Source organism: Lissotriton helveticus, chromosome 6 (genome assembly GCF_964261635.1).
Source record: "Lissotriton helveticus chromosome 6, aLisHel1.1, whole genome shotgun sequence".
NCBI classification, from domain to species: Eukaryota; Metazoa; Chordata; class Amphibia; order Caudata; family Salamandridae; genus Lissotriton; species Lissotriton helveticus.
The window spans coordinates 703396992-703419159 of NC_136067.1; positions in this window are offsets into that span (position 1 = coordinate 703396992).

Here is a 22168-nt window from a genome sequence, read left to right on the forward strand (position 1 = left end):
GCATATGCTTATCTTCTGGGAATGAGCAGCAGGGCTCATAAAGGTAATAAGAAGCCACATGAGCTTGGAAGGTGTTACAGGACCTGGAAAGTTGTTGCAGAAATTAAGGATTGGCTGCAGGGGTTGAAGAATGGCTGCATGAGCAAAGGTGATGCTGAACTTCTTGTGAAGTTGCCAAATAATCTGTAAACTTGCAAGGGGAGTTGACAAGGCTCAGCAGGAGCTGGGAAGGTGGCATCGACGTTGAGAACATTGTAAAGAACAGAGAATAAACAAGGACCAGTGAAAGTTTTGAAAATCTGATGAATGAGTAACCACGTATAAAAGTATAACATTAAGAATTTTATCAGAAACAACAATTACTTTATGGAAAAGATAGGGATGACACGAAAATGTGTATTTCCTGCACATGATGGCATTCAAGTAGAATTCTGGGTCCGGTAGAATAGTAGAAAGGCAGACTCTACTCATTTAATTTAATTTAATTGTGGGTTTATATAGCGCTAGGAATCGACTCCCGGAGGAGTATCTCCACGCTTCGACCGCTGGGGAACCCGTCCTGGCTCACCCTGAGAGATGGTCCCTGATGGGTATCTCTAAGGTGCGACCAAGCATCCCCGGCGGTCTGGGGGGGCCGTTGTGAAGATGAGGCAAGCTGATGCCCAGAGTTGCCGAGTGTGGTTTCTGACTAGAGTAGGCACCGAGGCGAGAATTATCGAGTCCGCTGACCCTGGTCCACGACCCTGCCGTGTCGGGAATCGAACCCTGGTCCCGGGCCGTTCTCTGCTTACGGATCTGCCGCCTCTAACCAGTGAATCACACTTCTCCACTTCATCACACTCCGGTTTTTAGAGACCCAGAAGAGTTGTTGAAACAGTTGGAGAGCCACCAACTGCCCCATTTTGCTACTCTAAGTGACATATCTCGTCACAAAAGGTAGTGCAAGGCGACGCAAAACCTATAACGAGATTTACCAAGTCAGCAAGGTCGCCTTGTGTGGGCGTGCATGGCCTAATACATCTGGAGTAATGCATAGCAGTGCAAATCGCTGCCTTGCATGCTCTTGCCCAGGGAGGAATTCCATGGGTGGGGTCAGTGCTTTAAGTGGGAGAGAAAAAGTAGGGGTCTCAAAAGGGGCATGGCCATGAAGCAAATAGGTCTCCTGTAAAGGGGTGTGGCATCTACAATGAAGGGAGAGGCCTAACAGAGGGCACTGAAATCCTGTGTTGCACAGACTCAAAAATAGTTATTTTACAATATCATAAGTAACAATATATTTAAATGTGTGCAGAGACATTTTCTGTGGCATTAGGAAGTCTGAAAAGGATTGTTTAGGGAAAATAAGGGTTTTTTAAACAACTGTCAAATTCTGCATACTAAATCCTAAAGGATGTTGACAATGAGCCCCCAGGATGCAAGGCAGCCATAGAGACAAAGCTTGTGATAGCAGAGTGTGAGAGGGTAGGAATGGTTATGCATTTGTACTGACAAAGTCTCATTGCTTTGTGTTTCAGTGACGAAGGATGTTAGAGCAAAGAGTTTATCACAGTGACAGAGTGCAATTTACTTGAACTAAAACATACAAAAAACACTCAACAGAACTTTGCATCAGATGTAGTGAGTGCTCAATCACAGTAACTGTGGAAAACGAAAGGTTGGCACGGAATGCTTTATTTTCCATTTGACATCACTCTTTTGGTCTAATCAGCTGAAAGTGTGCCATCAGCATTCAGCAGCTAATCATTGCCTCAGTGTTGCATATAGAGCCTGCTCTCTGCCCACCACCCCTCTTGCCCCCAGCAGATTTGTGATGTGCACTTTCAGAGTGATCATAGCTTGTGATTGTGGCTGTGTACATGACAAAAACAGCCTCCTCGAAGTTCCATTAAAGGCCGGGGCAGGGTTGGACTTCACCATGGTCATATATGTTTCATGGTGATGGAAAGATGAAAAATAGGCAGCCTGATATGTACCCGTCTCAGCACCAGGATTTAAGAACTGCTGGTGCTGAGCACCGAAAGGACCCTGCCCACTTAAAGCCCAGGGTGGAGTGCGGCTGTTCTCAAGCACCCACCCATGGATTCTGAAACATTCCCAGATTAACCAATACTGGTAGACAGTGGGAATGCATCTGAATGTTACTACTTCTCAGGGGAGACTGAAAGAGGACAAATATCTTTATTTCTCCTCGTTGTTTCCTCTTCCTAAGTGTGCAGCACATGTAAAAAGAGGAAAAAGCTATAAAAGACTGATACTGAGCAGGAAGGTGTCCCTTCCAGCACAAAAACACTTGTGCCCAAAACACAGGCACCCGTGCACCGTGGTGCAAGGGTGCCTATAACGGTGTTACGCATCAGTTTGTGCACCAGTGCAGGTAGAGGGCAGGAATGCACCATATCTTGATAGATATGGTGTATTCCTGCCCTCTCAATTTCACCCATCGCACGAAGATGTCTTGCTGTGTTGCATTCGGCGAAGTAATGATAAATATGGCCCTAATTCTCCTCAAACTACGAGGAAGTGATGGAAAGGCTGTAGAAGACACCATTTACAATCTTCCCTGGGAAGATCGCAGATCTCCTGTCCCCAGCAGACAGTACACAGCACAGTGCTTGCTCTTCTACACTCTACCAAATAGTGGGTGGATGAAGCATGCTAAGGGAGGAAGAGGGAGGGAAGCACAGTTGGAGGGTTCCAGAGTACCACATTTAAAAAAAAACTATCTTTATTGTGGTTTTAAAAGATACAAAGATAGTTGTAATAAGCATAAAATGTATTTTACAGGCAGTAGGAATTAACCTGCAATAAGACCATGTAAACAAACCCAACATCCCCCATCCCACCCTGCTCTTGTACAAGTCTTCCCCGACAGTAAAATGCACATCATTACATAAGCAGAGCACCAGTTAATAAATGTTTTACAAACTTGAAGGGAAGCTGAGGAAGGTGGAAATGGTGTCATGATAGAGTTAAAAAAACTGGCAAGGCAACAGATATGTACTCTAAATATTGAAAGTGGAATGGATGTGGCGTGTTAGAACTGGCTTAAGGACTTAATTTGTGTGGGTCCCCCCTGGCTCCAAGTCTCCTCCTCAAGTGATAAATGGATTCGACTTTGAGTGTTGGAGATTAATACAGCATCCATTTATAGATGGGCAGTTAGCAACAAAGGGGATCTTTAATCCCAGGGTCCCGAGATAGATCACAAGCAACACAGGTTTCATTCCCAAAGTCTACGAAGTCACAAGACAAAGGCACCGCAACCGGTAATTCTCATACGCTGGATCAGAGACACCAAAAACTTTGACAACAGGAAATCCCCCCTCGCATATAATTACGGTCAGTGACCTCAATGATCATTACTCAGTGACTATATCGAACATTCTGGATGACCTTGTCCAACTAAAACTAAAAAGAATACAAATCAAAGACAGAAACCCAGGGTTCACTGGATCCCTCAACATGCAGAGGAGATCCCTCCGGCAATCTGAAAGAATTTGGGGACAGCACCCCTCTGCTGAGCATCTAAAACTTCTCCACCAGGTGAGAAACGCCTACAACGAGAACATCCTCAATTAAAAAAAAGAATACTTCAGATCGGAACTGGGGAATGCCAAGAATAGACCCCGCAAGCTCTTTGAACTGGTCAAACATCAATCAAATAAACTGGCTAAAACCGCGAAAGAAACTCCTAAGTCTCTAATGTCATCTGAGAAATTCTCCTCTTTCTTTGCTGATAAAATCACAGCCTTAGGAAATGAACTCAGTGCCGCTACATATTCTCGACCGCTTCCTGACCTGCCCCCTCTGTCCACGCTACCCCCACTGGCCTCACCTAAAAATCAAGCACGCTGGACCGACTTCAAGAACTATGATGAAGACTCCGTCTCTGAAATCCTCTCTACCTTAAACCCGAATAATCACTTGAATGACCCACTACCATCCAACTGACTCGCTGCTGCCACCTAATCAATTGTTCCTAGCCGGACTGCAATAATAAACGCCGCTCTCCAGCAGGGATTGATTCTAGACTCTCTGAAAGCCGGCCAAGTCCTCCCCAGTTTAAAAAAACATCGCTGGATCCAGCCTCCCCCGACAACTTCAGAGTTATCTCCAATATCCTTCTGCTAGCCAAAGTGTTAGAGAAGTGTATTTAACAGCAACTAAGTCAACATATCAACAACTTCCACCTACTCGATGACTTCCAATCTGGATTCAGACCGGGGCAAAGCACTGATACTACCATGCTCCACATCGTAGATGATCCCCTCCAAGCCCTAGACCAAGGCAAAACCTGCCTTCTAATCCTACTAGATCTATCCTCGGCCTTCAACACGGTCAACCATGAAAAACTACTTGAACGTCTCAAACTCAGGATGGGTTTGGATGGCCCTGTTTTAGAATGGTTCAGGTCCTTCCTCCACAACCGACACAGAGATTCCTAATTAACGGCAACCTGTCAGCTTCCACCCCGGTCACGGTTGGAGCCCCTCATGGATCAACCCTGTACCCCACCATCTTTGATCTCTACTTAGAGCCACTTACCAAAGTACTTCGCACCGCTAACATCTCCTACCATATGTAAGCGGACAATACCCAAATATACATTAAAATGTAATCACTCAAGGAGATCTTCTCCTTGAATGAGGCCCTGAAACTGAATGTCCAATGACTCACCTCTAATCAACTCAAATTCAACGCAAAGAAAAACAAATTTCTCCTAATCTCCCCTACAAAAGCCAAGCCGGAGATTCAGATGTGGATCAAGGGCATCACAGCCTTAAACTTCCCACCAACCATCGTGGACTCGGCCAAATCTCTGGGAATAATCCTCGACTGCAACCTGAACATGCGGGACCACATCAACTCAATGGCTAAATCAGCCAGGTTCCACCTGAGCTACCTAAGGAAGCTGAAACCCTTCATCGATGCTCCAGACCTAAAAATGGCAGTACAAGCACTAGTCATCTCTAGGCCGGAATATGGCTGTTCCACCCTCTCGGGTTTACCCAAGATCTCCCTGGCACCTTTAAAAGCCTACCTCAACGCGGACGCCAGACTACTTACCAGCCCTAGGAAATTCTACCACATCTCTCCACATCTGAAAGCTTTGAACTGGCTCCCCGTTGAGGCCAGTTTACAGCTGAAACTGGCATTCATTACACACAAGGCTCTATACGCAAACTCCCCTGCTTATCTTGCAAAGAAACTAGAGGTATCTGGAGGAAGCAGGAACTCCCGGTCCGCCAGAGACCTCTTGCTCCAACCTGCCCGTTTTCGGAAAAAGAAACCTACAATCGGGCTTTCTCCGGGGCCGCATCAAGAATTCACTAATGGCACATGCACCCCTCTCGGCTCTCCTCACCATGGACTTGGCCCATGTACCCCACTCTAAATACATCCTACTTAATACTAGAAGAGCACTCCTCCGACTCGACCAGTCCCATAAAACTGCTTTGGTGTTCAAGAGATCCACCCTGCTCTCATTATGGCATAATCCTATGCTCCGAATAGAAGGGAAGACCCTTTTCTGGGAACTATGGGCTGCAAAAGGTATACACATAGTGAATGACCTCTATGATAATGGTAAGCCACTACCCTTTTCGACATTGCAAGAAAAATTTGATTTACCACCCATAGAATTCTACCAGTTCCTGAAACTAAAAGCTGCTATCTCCAAATACTCCCTCAATAAAGAATCGCCCTGGCTGGTGGTCCGCCTCCGAACTCTGTACCATGCTGATCATTTTGTTTCCAAAATATATAAACTACTCCTCCCCCTGCCCAAGAAACCACATAGGGTGACCGAAAGTAAGTGGGAGTTGGAGCCTAACTCCACAGGCATTGTGTTAGACTGGGAGGTGATACACAACACTGCGCTAACAAACAAGATATCCCCGATCCTATGTCAAACGAAGTATATGTTGTTAAATAGAGTGTTCTGGACCCCTCAGAGATTGTTTAAATGTAAATTGAGGGATACGCCTAACTGTTGGAACCGTCAAGACGCACCTGGTGACTTGGCACACATGCTTTTTAATTGCTCCCTATTACGGCCATTTTGGAGTAAAATATTTACATATATTCAACAAGTGCTTGGAATCACACCTACCCAAGAATTTATATATGTCATTTTGGGTCCTCTGGAGGCGCAATTGCCGGACATTCATGACAGACAACTGCTTGATATTATGCTGACATTGGCGTGTAAGGTCATACTTTACAAATGGAAAGACTTTGCTGGAGTCAGCTTCAAAATGTGGCTAGAATGGCTCTCCTTCTTAAGAGGGGCGGACAATCCTGCGCTACAGTCAGCCACTTGGAAGCCCTCAAACTCCAAACTCTGGACATCCCTGGATGCGTCATCCTCCCACTTTGAACCCCCGTGAAGCGCATCCCAACAGTTAGCTTCCCAGTATGGGATCTATATAGAATTTGGTGTGTTTGATTATATATGCCTACTGTATATTTCCTGTTACGCATACAACGTGTCAGGTCTGGGTAAACCAGTTGCTATTGCTCTATGGATACACCTGTCCTCTTTTCTTCTCTTCTCCTCTCGCTCTCTCTCGCCTTTTCTCTCCTCTCTTCCCTCTTTCTCTCTCCCCCCTTTTCTTCTTATCCTTTTCTTTTTTGATTTGCTTTTGATTAGTGTAAGCGTCCTTATGCCAACAGTTTTGTCCATTTGTATACTGTAAGACTTCTTGTATTGTCTTTATTTTCTTCTTATTCTTCAATAAAAAAGATTTGAATTAAAAAAAAAAAGAATTTGGAATTCTCCCCCACCTGCCATCAGAAGAATACCTTCTCTGGCATGCTTCAAAAAGGAGCCCAAAACTTTCCTCATTGGAAAATTCCTTGCCTAATCTCTACCTTCAACCCCCACAGAGAGCCTGACTAATCTAAGATTATCGCCTTTTCCTCAGATCACCTACCCACTCCACCTAGAAACTGTGGGGTTTTATACTGATTAACTATAACTATAGCCATACACATGTGGTGTCCCTCTATTTCCCTATGTGTCCAGCACCCTTTCCCCTCTCCAATCGTTTTGTATACTTCTGTAATTCTAAGTCTTTTTTATTCACTTCTGTAAACCTTGTAAAGCGCTCTGATACCCTCAAGGGTCAAGTTTGCACTCTATAAAGCACTAAAATAAATAAATAAACACTCAAAGCACCTTGGTGAAGAACATATTGTTTTTGCTTCTTTTGTGAACAGATTTATGTAGCGTGAACTTGACCCAAAGGTATTGGAGCGCTTTACATGAGCACCAGTTACCTTACACAAGGACACTTTCATTTTTTGTAGGCACGGAGAGATTAAGTGATTTGCCTTGAATCACAGGAATGCTGAGCCGAGGCTTGAACCCAGTTCACCAGCTCCAAAGTTGGCAGCTCTAGCTTCTTGGCTACATCCTCTCCCCAATAGTCCAGCTGTTGATAGCAATTCATCCACAGTTCTGCATGTCCCATCCCCCATTTTTGAAAAGTGCATTTTGAATGAACAGCCTTTGGTACAGATTTGAAGAAGCATGGTGCAGAGTCTTAGAAATATATCATGGCAGTGTAGCAGTGCAGTGCAGTAAGTAGTAATATTCTACTACTGGCTACTTAAGAATAATAGGCAAACATAGTCATTTTCCATCAGCACGTTTTTTTTTCTGGTTCCTTGAAACCCTTTCTCTTGTTTCCAAGTATATCACCTCTGGCCTAAGAAGAACATGCCAACATATTAAAATTAGTGGGCCCGATTCACAGAACTAACTTAAGACAAAATCCTAAACTTACTACCATTGTGGTATTCACAGAAGGCACTTACTCATTTTGGTATTCACAGAAGGCACTTACTCATTTCGGTATTCACAGAAGTTAGTAGTCCTAACTTTAGGACTCCTAAATACCTTCTGTAAATACCGAAAATCTTAAAATTAGGATTTTTCTCAATTTAGTAGTAGTAAAGTTAGGACTCCTAACTTTAGGACTCCTAAATGCCTTCTGTGAATACCGAAAGTCTTAAAATTAGGTTTTTTCTCAATTTAGTAGTAGTACAGTTAGGACTCCTAACTTTAGGACTCCTAAATGCCTTCTGTGAATACTGAAACTCTTAAAATTAGGATTTTTCTCAATTTATTAGTAGTAAAGTTAGGAGTCCTAACTTTAGGACTCCTAAATGCCTTCTGTGAATACCGAAACTCTTAAAATTAGGATTTTTCTCTATATAGTAGTAGTAAAGTTAGGACTCCTAACTTTAGGACTCCTAAATGCCTTCTGTGAATACAGAAAGTCTTAAAAATAGGATTTCTCTCAACTTTACTACTACTAAACTGAGAAAAATCCTAATTGTAAGACTTTCTGTATTCAATTCAATTTAGGAGTCCTAAAGTTAGGAGTCCTAACTTTACTACTACTAAATAGAGACAAATCCTAATTGTAAGACTTTCTGTATTCACAGAAGGCATTAAGGAGTCCAAAAGTTAGGACTCCTAACTTCTGTGAATACCAAAATAAGTAAGTGCCTTCTGTGAATACCAAAATGAGTAAGTACCTTTTGTGAATACCAAAATGGTAGTAAGTTTAGGATTTTGTCTTAAGTTAGTTCTGTGAATCGGGCTCATTGTGTGTAGTCTTGAACTTTTTTATGCAGCATAGACACCCTCCATTGCCAAAAAGCCGCCTGTGAGTGGAAATAACAGATCCTAAAATATTAAAATCAGGATCTTCAGACACCTAAGCCCATGGGTGAACTTAAAATCATGGAAACCTCACTGGAACTGAGAATTATACGCAATATTAAGTTCAGAAATATAGTTAAAAAAACGGAGGTGCTCACAAAGATGGCCTCCTCCAGAAAGTAAGAACAATTCACAAGATTGTAACTCCGTGAGTGTCCACATACCTTTCCATTTTTTTCCATCCCATTTACACATGGAAACATGCTCCAAAAAAGGTTTGCAGTAAGAATGCAAATTTGCTGACAAATGGGTTAAAAAGTTTCTCAAATGCCCCAATAAGGATGTATAAGGAAATATGTTTCTATCCAGGATATTATTTCACTTGTGGACTACAAATGAAAAAAATAGATTCATCTGCTACTGCATATTTCTGAAGAATGTGGGAGCAGAAGTACAAAAATTTGATTCACAAAAAATGGTCTCAAATTGTGCACTGACTTTTTGCAAACCAAATGAGATTTTATGAACCTATCGATGTACTAATAGGTTGGTTTGAAAAATTACCATTCAAAGTAGGTCATAACCAAAACTACCTCAATACTATTCATGAGGAAGGCCCGAATTGTGACTCCCTCTGATTCGTGGTCATCACAGGGGCAGTGATCTGCTTGGGCCAACAGACTATTATGTTTCTTTAAGAGTTGGCAGTTGTCCGCTGGACCACTGCCCATTCCCAAATAAACTTTTCTTTACATTTGAAAAGGGGAAGTGGTACAAGGGAGCCCATTCCCTTTTGTAAACGAGTTGCTACTTGATAGGTTTGCATCCTAACACTGCAGTCAGGACCCATTAATACATAGCATTCCAAGAAGGAATAATCCAAAAATGTCCTTTCTAAATTGTGCTTGGGTATGCATTTCTAAATCCATTTTGCGATTCAGTACGCATGAAGAATAAAATATAAAGAATAGAAGCAAAATCTGCATTGCTAAATTCAACTCACCAAAATGCAGTTAGTAATTTTTGCAAAAAGATATTAGAATCAATTTAATGTACATCAGATTAAAATACGGTAGCTCAGATTGTGTAGAAGCATGCAGAGCTTTTATCTTTTCTTTAATGGCTCTAAAAAACAAACGTTGCCATACATATCTTATTTCAAGTGATAACTTTTTCTTTTAAGAAAGACCTATCAGAAGAAGATAAAGACAGCTCACATTTTTCTTATTTAAACTGCAGCTTTAATTATGTTCTTTGACCTGCCTTTCACATTGACTGTTGGCTCTGGCAGCAGACATTGAGATGTTAGAAGTCAACTATAATAACCATAATAACTTACTACAGTTGGGCAGCTATGTAATTTCTTTATTAGTAGTCACCACTTTAGAATAATAGGCCACCAGCTTCATTTTTAGTCCCACCTTTTTGTTTTTCGTTTTTCTGCTAGTCCTTTTTTCTTGTTTTTAAGAATGTTGACTGTGGCGTGTGAGAAGAACATGTGAAAGTATTATAATGGCTGTGGACAGAGTCTTATATTTTTTTATGCAGTATAGTTACACTTCGTTGCAATCATTTAAATATTGGTCAAACCTATCAAAGTATACACGGAGATTTTGCATAAATGCTATTTATTAATACGTGTCTCCATATCTTTCAGAAGAAATTTGTTGCTGGATTGCTTGCATTGTTTAATATAAATATTACATTGCACCGTCCAGTGAATTTATTATTCTACCCTTGACATTATGAGATTTTCCTCAGAGAATAAAGGGCTGTAAACAAACACAACAACATGGTAATTATTACTTAGGTTAAGCCGCCATGTTCATAACATGTTCCAAAACATCAGCCAATTAGAAATAAGATCGACGGCCCCAGGAGCAGACCTAAACAATTTCTTGTTGTTTGTGATTACACTATTAATCTCACTACTCTAGCTACTCTTCCCACTCAGTGTAAAAATGTCAACCTATTTGCTGATTCATTTTCTCTCTAATTAAAAAAAGAAGATAAATCTTCATTGTATTCAAGAGACGTCATTGTTGACATCATTGTAATTTTCCAGTGAGGTGAATGAGTTTAATCAATTATCCTGATTGAGTTAGCTAGAAGTCTGAAATATATGAGTGAGCCCTATTTTATGAATTTGCATTTCTTCTTCTCTGGTGAAAATTCATTTTTGATATAGTCAACAATGCCTGAGCCCTTCTACAGGGCCATAACAAGGTCTCGTAAAGCTCTTGTGCATTAATCTGCTCTCCTTCGCAATTCTGTTATTAAGTTAAGGGCCAATAGGCCATCTGCAGTTCTCCTGCCTCATTACAACAGAAACATAATAAAAAACCTCCATCAAGATCATTATATTTACTCCTGCCACTAAGTCCCAGCACGTAACATGAGTGAATCAGGCATATGGTGTGTTCTGCAGATTCAGAGTGCAACACTGTCTACTAGCCTCTAAAAGGAAATGCATTGAGCAATATCAAATTGGATAACACCAACTCCCATAATTTACGGTATTTAGAAAAAGTAGGAAAGTATTTGTAGTAGGAATAAACATATAAAACAATGTGTTATTGTTTTTAAAAGATAGTAGCCGGAGGGTTCTATTTAGGGCCCGATTCTGATGCGGTTAGGAAATCTTCCAGAGCGAACCGGTTTGGAAATGGTTTCCGACCAACTCGGATCGGGAGAGTCCGAGCGACTGAGTATGATGCATCCTATGCTTCCAGATACGATTTGGCTGGACTCCTATTGACTTCTATGGGAGCCTATGTTCCTAACCGTATCGTAATCTGGCCCCTGGTCGGGAAGACACGTTCCCGATTCAATTCGGAAGGAGCAAATGCCATTAGGATGCCTTCCTAACCGCATCGTAATCGGACCCTAGGTGGGCATACTTTCCTAATCAAACTTTTCCCAAATATTCCAGAGCTGGAAGTAATGAAAACATTTTCCACTAAGCAGTTTTCGGGAAGAAGCAGACCAACGGTTTGTACACAAGTGTGACATGTGCTATTTTTATGGACCATATTATGAGGTCCAGAGACATGAGGTGGGGGCACTGCAAGGTGCTTCTTCTACGCCTTCTACATTGCGCTTTCCACCAGATCTTCATCTTCTCACCACTTCTCCCCGGCTTACTGCCTGAACAGTGACTCTCTGTCACTTATTGACTCCACGGTGCATCTATCACACTCATCACACTGCCTGCATTCTGATTGTAGCTCCATCACGGCCTGATCATACAGCTATTTTAGAACATAGTAGGTCCCATTTGATGGTCTCAGAAACGGACAATGGCAAAGTTGTTTCTCTGACTAGACATTACAGCTACTTTTGAATCATCAAATTGTTTGTTAGGACCATGCCTTTAAAACTTCTTTTAGTTTACTTGTTGAAAACAAATTTGGCCAATTCCAAATATGTTTGCTTTGTGAGCACAGGGCAGACAGAGCAAATAGATTAATGTGACATTTTCTTTTAGACAAATTTAAAATATATTTAATGGTGTCTCCGTTGGAGCATCTATTTGCGTGTTTTTTGGAAAATACATGTATATTCATTAAAAACCATACAATCTGAAATCCTATTATTGAAACATTCTTTTAAATTATGTGTTTACAGTTACCTGATCTCCTACATGAAGTGGAAGACCTTAAATGTTTTGGGAGTAAGAGGATGCATAGTGATTGATTGGGCAGGCCCAAATCAAATATCTTATGATTTGAAGATGCCACATTGTAGTAAGAGAGGGTTTAGTTTGGTTTGGGTAAAGGGGATCTGGTGGCTTGAAATCTACACCATTTTGAATAGAGCTTTCTCTTATAAAATGCCATGCTATACCCACTATTGTTGTGGCAGCAGATTATAGAAAGGGAGACTCCTTATTCTTTTCACTGTGAGGAAAATAGAAGAGAGCTGTTCTAATTTGAGCCAGAGTCTTACTTCACTGGACTGAGCTAGACTATCAGAGAAAAGGGGCACCATTCACGTTATCATTCCTCTATAGGCCAACCAGAAAAGGACCCCCACCTCCAAACTGATCTCTACAATTAGAGTTTTCAATTCAATTTAACCACAAGTAAAAGCCAAGTAATTGGAACTATCTCAATATTTTGTATGTCATATTTTTATTTGCATGCATTATCAATAAGTAAAACATTGTTTTAATCATCCACATTTGTGAAAACCTCCTACCAACCCCTCCATGCAGACAAATGCTACAATAGCCATTCAAGCTCCACACATACCACTCATACCATACAAATACACTCAAACCCAGTCAATATAAAACATCTTATATATTAAGCAATAACAAGACACCTTTCTCGTAAGTAGTGAACTTGGCCACGAGAAACTTCTTGTCATGGTATTATTTCTTAGTGTCAATGTGCCACATGAATACATCGTTAATTCACTAAGGAAGCACTTTGTATTGTTCAGTATATTGTGTGATTTTTATATATGTGGAGATGTTAGAGAGAAGCACTATGTGTTTTTAAAATACCCCTCACACACTATGAGTCCCATAGTGTCATGTTTCATCATAGGGGTCTTCCCGTCCCTCTACGGGGCGCGGCCTGCTACGACCTACGACTACGCGGGAGCACTTTTTTATGTGGCAAGACTATGTGTGTATTGGAATTTGTGAGAGTGATAGGGAAAGTGAGGATTATTAAAAGGATTAAAAATTTCCTGGCTAGTGGAAAAAATACACTTTATTCAGTTCCCTAGCTGGAAACCTTAAAAAAGGGGAATGAAATAAGTGGGGGGGTAAATCTTACTCCCTACTTGGTCGACATGTTTCGAACGCTATCCCCACTGTGTTTCTCATCAGGACCTAGATACGATCCCTACTACACTCTACAAGATTAATGTGGACATATAGTATACCTATTATCGCACGAAGACGGACCGCCAAAATAGGCTGGCCAGTATTGTCAAAAAGGGTTGAATAGCACCAAAAAATTACCAAATTGGTACCTGTGAAGAAAGGAAACAAACAAAAACACAACAACACATAAATATACAACCGACTGGTTGTTTTCTGCATAACATATCATCATAGTGTGGATATGTTCCTAGCATGTTAGTAGAAAGAATTTTCCTCACAACATTTTTTGGAGCTGTGATATATTTTTCTCAGTTTGTTTTCCTTGCAGTAAATACCGCCGTTCTAATGTTTTTAAGAGTACTTCCTTTTGTGAAACAGACTGAACCTCAAACAACATACACAATTGCACAGGCCGACATGCATTCACACATACACTCTTGATGTTCTGGGACATATTCTATGTCATACAAAGGCATGATAACGACAGTGATTTCCGTTATGATTAAAGTGAATAAATACACTTTTTCTCTGGTTGATATGCCACATGAGCAAGCATCGGGGAAGAAGGCTTCCTTTTAGAAATGAATATTTTTCATTATAGAACGAAATAAAATAACATGGCATGTGGAGTTGGGTGATGTAAAAAATAAATAAAGGACTAAGGGCCCGATGTAGGTAAAATAGATTTACCGATTTTTAATTACCGAATCATACCGATTCGGTAATTAAAAATCGGTAAATCTAAGGGGTGGAGATGTAGGAACATCCAGATGTTCCTTTTACCGAATCGGTAAATATCTGTATTTACCGATTCGGTAAATACCGACCGGTAATGCCCCATTCATTCCTATGGGCTTTGAAGCCCATAGGAATGAATGGGGCATTACCGGTCGGTATTTACCGAATCGGTAAATACCGATTTTGACAAGGGTGCAGGGGGTGTCACTTTGACACCCTCTAGCACCCCCAAAAAAGATGCGGGGGCCATGTGGCAGGCATACCTGCCCTAAGGGCAGGTCTGCCTGTCATATGGCACAGGTGTGCATGCACACATGTGCATGCACACCTGAATCGGTATTTTACCATCAAATATATTTGATGGTAAAATACCGAATCGGTAAGGGTTGTGGGACTCAGAAGAGTCCCACCTACATAGCAAAAATACCGAATAGGTATGAATACCGATTCGGTATTTTACAGATTCGGTAAATTTACCGATCGGTTAATTTACCGAATCTGTAAAATTCTGGGCCCTACATACCAAATCTTATTTACCGGTCAGTAACGGCCGAAAATACAGATTTTCGGCCGTTACCGACCGACCTACATCTGGCCCTTATTTGTTGGGAGCATTTAGCCGGGGGTTTTAAAGACTCGGCAAAAGTCTAACTTACGTGAAAGCAGGAAGTCCCTTGCCCGCATCATACCTCAATGATGCTCCGTGGTTTGTGTGCGGCATACTGGGGATCCGCTATTCATCCCACACCTAATTGCTGCTTCTGCTTCATTAGTTGCTCGAGATGCCTCACACCTGTGCACATATTCACCGGGAAGCATTTTTACTGGGAATGACTAATCAAAGATGGACGTTTCCAGACAGTTCATTGGTGTACTGTTTGACACAGAGTCTTAGTGGAGTCACAAAGTATATTTATTTCAAAGGAAATTAGTGATGGGGAGTGTGCCTGTAAGGGAGAAGAACGCTCTAAAGTTATTTACAGAGATAAGCTCCAGAAAATTGGAGTATTGGAATTAATAATGGGACAGTGATCTATAGTAATGACTCGTGAAATAATTCACAGTAGTGGGAGAAACTTAAGCAGAAAGAAATATCATGTTGGTAGGAAACTGCCTCATTAAAACGATATGTGCAAGTGGGTTGCATGCCAAGGGGTCTGAGAATAATGATTACCCCTACTTATGAGAATCACAACGCAGGATTATTGAAGGAATGGGCTGAAAACAATGTTGAAGGTTCCATGCGTATGATTCATAATTAAGTAAAGAACGCAGAACTTGAAAAAACAAAGATGAAGCAACAGTCCTAGACAAAAAAAACAGATCAAACTAGGATTTTGAAATTCAAGAATGATTTGAAAGGATGGTTAGAGAAATGTGAACTGAGGATAAAAGACAGAAAATACACCAAGTTCCTGCACAACCGCTTAGATTATGAGAATGGGCAAATATATATCTTTGCGAAGCTTTTCGACAAAATTAGAAGGCAGAGTTTCAGGACACCAATACCCCCAACAGGAATATTCACAAAGTGAAATGAACTCAGATACAGTTTCTGAAGTAAAGCAGGAAGACCTAGTAAGGAATTAAGGAGGAGTCACTCGCTTTACTGTAGCTGACGAATTGCGTTTTACAGTTAGATCAGAGAACGGATCATCGAACCATAAGGGGGCAAGGAACACCCAGAGGAAAAGGAAACAGAGGAGGGGGGCCAAGGGAGTAGGAAAAATACCCGAAGAAACAACAGAGACATCAACATGGTCCAATTTGAAACAAACAGATAAAAAATAAAAGGAAACAGCACAGTGGTTAATTTGAGTCAAATCCATTTGTCCGAGGATGATATATCCACATTGGAACAGGGACTGTCATACAGCCATAAGAGTGATTTCAACTATGCTCAAAGTAGAATAAACTTGTATCGATACGTTAGGAAATTGAAATTAACAAAAATACATAAAATGGAAGAAATAAATACAACAACAATTGTGGGGACTGAGACCTCTGAAAACAATATGACCTCCAACCTTGCTGCTTCGGATTTAGAAACATTAAAAGTTCTATGGGCATTACAAGAAGAAAGTTAAACATCACAAGATCCTCAAGGACTACTTGATATTACAAATCTGGAGGGAGAAAATTTGAATTTGGTTACAGGAGGCATTACCCCATTTTGACCTAAATCTAGATATATTCCCCAAATGACAAAGGATAATCTGGACATTTTAGCAGAAAATGTGACAAGAGATTTGAGACATATATATCAGACATCAGTAAACAGTAGAAAACCACTAGATTTAAGAGAGAAAAGATTATTTGATACAATCAACAAAATCAAGAACTTGTCTGAAGCAGTCGTGAAGTCCTCGGATAAAGGGTGGAACTTTGTTTTACGGTACTGTGGGGTTTTATACTGATTAACTGTAACTGTAGTCATACACATGTGGGGTCCCTCTATTTCCCTATATGTCCAGCACCCTTTCCCCTCTCCAATCGTTTTGTATACTTCTGTATTTCTAAGTCTTTTTTGTTCACTTCTGTAAACCTTGTAAAGCGCTCTGATACCCTCAAGGGTCAAGTTTGCACTCTATAAAACACTAAAATAAATAAATAAACACTCAAAGAACCTTGGTGAAGAACATATTGTTTTTGCTTTTTTTGTGTACAGATTTATGTAGCGTGAACTTGACCCAAAGGTATTGAAGCGCTTTACATGAGCACCAGTTACCTTACACAAGGACACTTTCATTTTTTGTAGGCACGGGGAGATTAAGGGCTATATGTATCAACAAACTCTTTTACGATTCCTAAATAGCGATTTTTAAGGAATCGCTATTTAGGAATTGCAAAATGGTATGTATGAAAAAAATCGCTATTTTTTAGCGATTCCTTAATCTTCCTTATTTGCGAATTCGCATTTTGAGAATTCGCAATTAAGGAATAATTTCCAATGCATTCCTATGGCCAGGAGGCCCATAGGAATGATTGCGAAATAATTCTCAAATTGCGAATTCGCAATTTGCTAATCGCAATTTGAGAATTATTTCAAGGGTGCAGGGGTGTCTCAGAGACACCCTGCTGCACCCCTGAAATGTACATGTGTGTGCATATGGCGCACATACATGCCCTATGGGCATGTGTGTGCATCACATGCCACCTTCAAAAATGCCAAAATGAGCATTTTTTGAAGAATTCGCAAGTTACCAACAACTACAAGTTGGTGGTAATTTGCGAATTCTTAACCAAAATTCGCTACCCAAAAATGCTACATACATAGCATTTAAGGAATCGCAAAATTGCGATTCCTTAAATGCTATGGCAAAATAAGGAATCGAAAAACTTTGCGATTCCTTATTTTGTGAATATTTCATACATCCCAAAACATGCAAAAAGGCTGTTTGCGATTCGCAAAGGCCGAAATTCTGCGATTTTCGGCCTTTGCGATTCGCAAACGGCTTGATACATAGGGCCCTAGGTGATTTGCCTTGAATCACAGAAATGCTGAGCCGAGGCTTGAACCCAGTTCACCAGCTCCAAAGTCGGCAGCTCTGGCTGCTTGGATACATCCTCTCCCCAATAGTCCAGTTGTTGATAGCAATTCATCCACAGTTCTGCATGCCCTATCCCCCATTTTTGAAAAGTGCATTTTGAATGAACAGCCTTTGGTACAGATTTTAAGAAGCATGGTGCAGAGTCTTAGAAATATATCATGGCAGTGTAGCAGTAAAGTGCAGTAAGTTGTAATATTCTACTACTGGCTACTTAAGAATAATAGGCAAACATAGTCATTTTCCATCAGCACGTTTTTCTTTCTGGTTCCTTGAAACCCTGTCTCTTGTTTCCACGTATATCACCTCTGGCCGGTAAGAAGAACATACCAACATAGTAAAATTATTGTGTGTAGTCTTGAATTTTTTTATGCAGCATAGACACCCTCCATTGCCAAAAAGCCGCCTGTGAGGGGAAATAACAGATCCTAAAATATTAAAATCAGGATCTTCAGACACCTAATCCCATGGGTGAACTTAAAATCATGGAAACCCCACTGGAACTGAGAATTATACGCAGTATTAAGTTCAGAATTATATTTAAAAAAACGAAGGTGCTCACAAAGATGGCCTCCTCCAGAAAGTAAGAACAATTCGCACGATTGTAACTCAGTGAGTGTCCACATACCTTTCCATTTTTTCCATCCTATTTACACATGGAAACATGCTCCAAAAAAGGTTTGCAGTAAGAATGCAAATTTGCTGACAAATGGGTTGAAAAGTTTCTCAAATGCCCCTATAAGGATGTACAAGGAAATATGTTTCTATCCAGGATATTATTTCACTTGTGGACTACAAATGAAAAAAAATAGATTCATCTGCTACTGCATGTTTCTGAAGTATGTGGGACCAGAAGTACAAAAATTTGATTCACAAAAAATGGTCTCAAATTGTGCACTGACTTTTTGCAAACCAAATGAGATTTTATTAACCTATCGATGTACTAAAAGGTTGGTTTGAAAAATTACCATTCAAAGTAGGTCATAACCAAAACTACGTCAATACTATTCATGAGGAAGGCCCGAATTGTGACTCCCTCTGATTCGTGGCCATCACAGGGGCAGTGATCTGCTTGGGCCAACAGACTATTATGTTTCTTTAATAGTTGGTAGTTGTCCCCTGGACCACTGCCCATTCCTAAATAAACTTTTCTTTACATTTGCAAAGGGGAAGTGGTACAAGGGAGCCCATTCCCTTTTGTAAATGAGTTGCTACTTGATAGGTTTGCATCCTAACACTGCAGTCAGGACCCATTAATACATAGCATTCCAAGAAGGAATAATCCAAAAATGTCCTTTCTAAATTGTGCATGGGTATGCATTTCTAAATCCATTTTGCGATTCAGTAAGCATGAAGAATAAGATATACAGAATAGAAGCAAAATCTGCATTGCTAAATTCAACTCACCAAAATGCAGTTAGTATTTTTTGCAAAAAGATATTAGAATCAATTTAATGTACATCAGATTAAAATACGGTAGCTCAGATTGTGTAGAAGCATGCAGAGCTTTTATCTTTTCTTCAATGGCTCTAAAAAACAATCGTTGCCATACATATCTTATTTCAAGTGAATACTTTTTCTTTTAAGAAAGACCTATCAGAAGAAGATAAAGACAGTTCACATTTTTCTTATTTAAACTGCAGCTTTAATTATGTTCTTTGACCTGCCTTTCACATTGACTGTTGGCTCTGGCAGCAGACATTGAGATGTTAGAAGTCAACTATAATAACTTACTACAGTTGGGCAGCTATGTAATTTCTTTATTAGTAGTCGCCACTTTAGAATAATAGGCCACCAGCTTCATTTTTACTCCCACCTCTTTGTTTTTCGTTTTTCTGCTAGTCCTTTTTTCTTGTTTTTAAGATTGTTGACTGTGGCGTGTGAGAAGAACATGTGAAAGTATTATAATGGCTGTGGACAGAGTCTTATATTTTTTTATGCATTATAGTTACACTTCGTTGCAATCATTTAAATATTAGTCAAACCTATCAAAATATACACGGAGATTTTGCAAAAATGCTATTTATTAATACGTGTCTCCATATCTTTCAGAAGAAATTTGTTGCTGGATTGCTTGCATTGTTTAATATAAATATTACATTGCACCGTCCAGTGAATTTATTATTCTACCCTTGACATTATGAGATTTTCCTCAGAGAATAAAGGGCTGTAAACAAACACAACGACATGGTAATTATTACTTAGGTTAAGCCGCCATGTTCATAACATGTTCCAAAACATCAGCCAATTAGAAATAAGATCGACCGCCCCAGGAGCACACCTAAACAATTTGTTGTTGTTTGTGATTACACTATTAATCTCACTACTCTAGCTGCTCTTCCCACTCAGTGTAAAAATGACAACCTATTTGCTGATTCATTTTCTCTCTAATAAAAAAAAGAAGATAAATCTTCATTGTATTCAAGAGACGTCATCGTTGACATCATTGTCATTTTCCAGTGAGGTGAATGAGTTTAGTCAATTATCCTGATTGAGTTAGCTAGAAGTCTGAAATATATGAGTAAGCCCTATTTTATGAATTTGCATTTCTTCTTCTCTGGTGAAAATTCATTTTTGATATGTTCAACAATGCCTGAGCCCTTCTACAGGGCCATAACAATGTCTCGTAAAGCTCTTGTTCATTAATCTGCTCTCCTTCGCAATTCTGTAATTAAGTTAAGGGCCAATAGGCCATCTGCAGTTCTCCTGCCTCGTTACAACAGAAACATAATAAAAAACCTCCATCAAGATCATTATATTTACTTCTGCCACTAAGTCCCAGCACGTAACATGAGTGAACCAGGCATATGGTGTGTCCTGCAGATTCAGGGTGCAACACTGTCTCCTAGCCTCTAAAAGGAAATGCATTGAGCAATATCAAATTGGATAACACCAACTCCCATAATTTACGGTATTTAGAAAAAGTAGGAAAGTATTTGTAGTAGGAATAAACATATAAAACAATGTGTTATTGTTTTTGAAAGATAGTAGCCGGAGGGTTCTATTTAGGGCCCGATTCGGATGCGGTTAGGAAATCTTCCAGAGCGAACCGGTTTGGAAATGGTTTCCGACCAACTCGGATCTGTAGAGTCCGAGCGACTGAGTATGATGCATCCGATGCTTCCAAATACGATTTGGCTGGACTCCTATTGACATCTATGGGAGCCTATGTTCCTAACCGTATCGTAATCTGGCCCCTGGTCGGGAAGACACGTTCCCGATTCAATTCGGAAGGAGCAAATGCCATTAGGATGCCTTCCTAACCGCAACGTAATCGTACCCTAGATGGGCATACTTTCCTAACCGTATTGGAATCGGGCCCTCAGATGGAATTCTTTGCCTTCAGTGGAGCCACATTCTAGTACTCGAGTTAGAATAGTAAATAGAATGGTAAATATGTCTCCTGCAGTATTTTGGAGGAAATCAAACTTTTCCCATATATTCCAGAGCTGGAACTAATGAAAACATTTCCAACTAAGCAGTTTTCGGGAAGAAGCAGACCAAGGGTTTCTACACAAGTGTGACATGTGTTATTTTTATGGACCATACTAAGAGGACCAGAGACATGAGGTGGGGGCACTGCAAGGCGCTTCTTCTACGCCTTCTACATTGCGCTTTCCACCAGATCTTCATCTTCCCACCACTTCTCCCCGGATCACTGCCTGAACAGTGACTCTCTGTCACTTATTGACTCCACGGTGCAGCTATAACACTCATCACACTGCCTGCATGCTGATTATAGCTCCATCACGGCCTGATCAGACAGATATTTTAGAACATAGTAGGTCCCATTTGATGGTCTCAGAAACGGACAATGGCAAAGCTATTTCTCTGACTGGTCATTACAGCTACTTTTGAATCATCAAATTGTTAGGACCATGACTTTAAAACTTCTTTTAGTTTACTTGTTGAACACAAATTTGGCCAGTTTCAAATATGTTTGCTTTGTGAGCACAGGGCAGACAGAGCAAATAGATTAATGTGACGTTTTCTTGTAGACAAATTTTAAATATATTTACAGGTGTCTCCGTTTTAGCACCTACATGCGTGTTTTTTGGAAAATATATGTATATTCATTAAAAACCATACAATCTGAAATCATATTATTGAAACATTCTTTTAAATTATGTGTTTACAGTTATCTGGTCTCCTACATGAAGTGGAAGACCTTAAATGTTTTGGGAGTAAGAGGATGCATAGTGATTGATTGGGCAGGCCCAAATCAAATATCTTATGATTTGAAGATGCCACATTGTAGTAAGAGAGGGTTTAGGTTGGTTTGGGTAAATGGGTAAATGGGACCTGGTGGCTTGAAATCTACACCATTTTGAATAGGGCTTTCTCTTATAAAATGCCATGCTATACCCACTA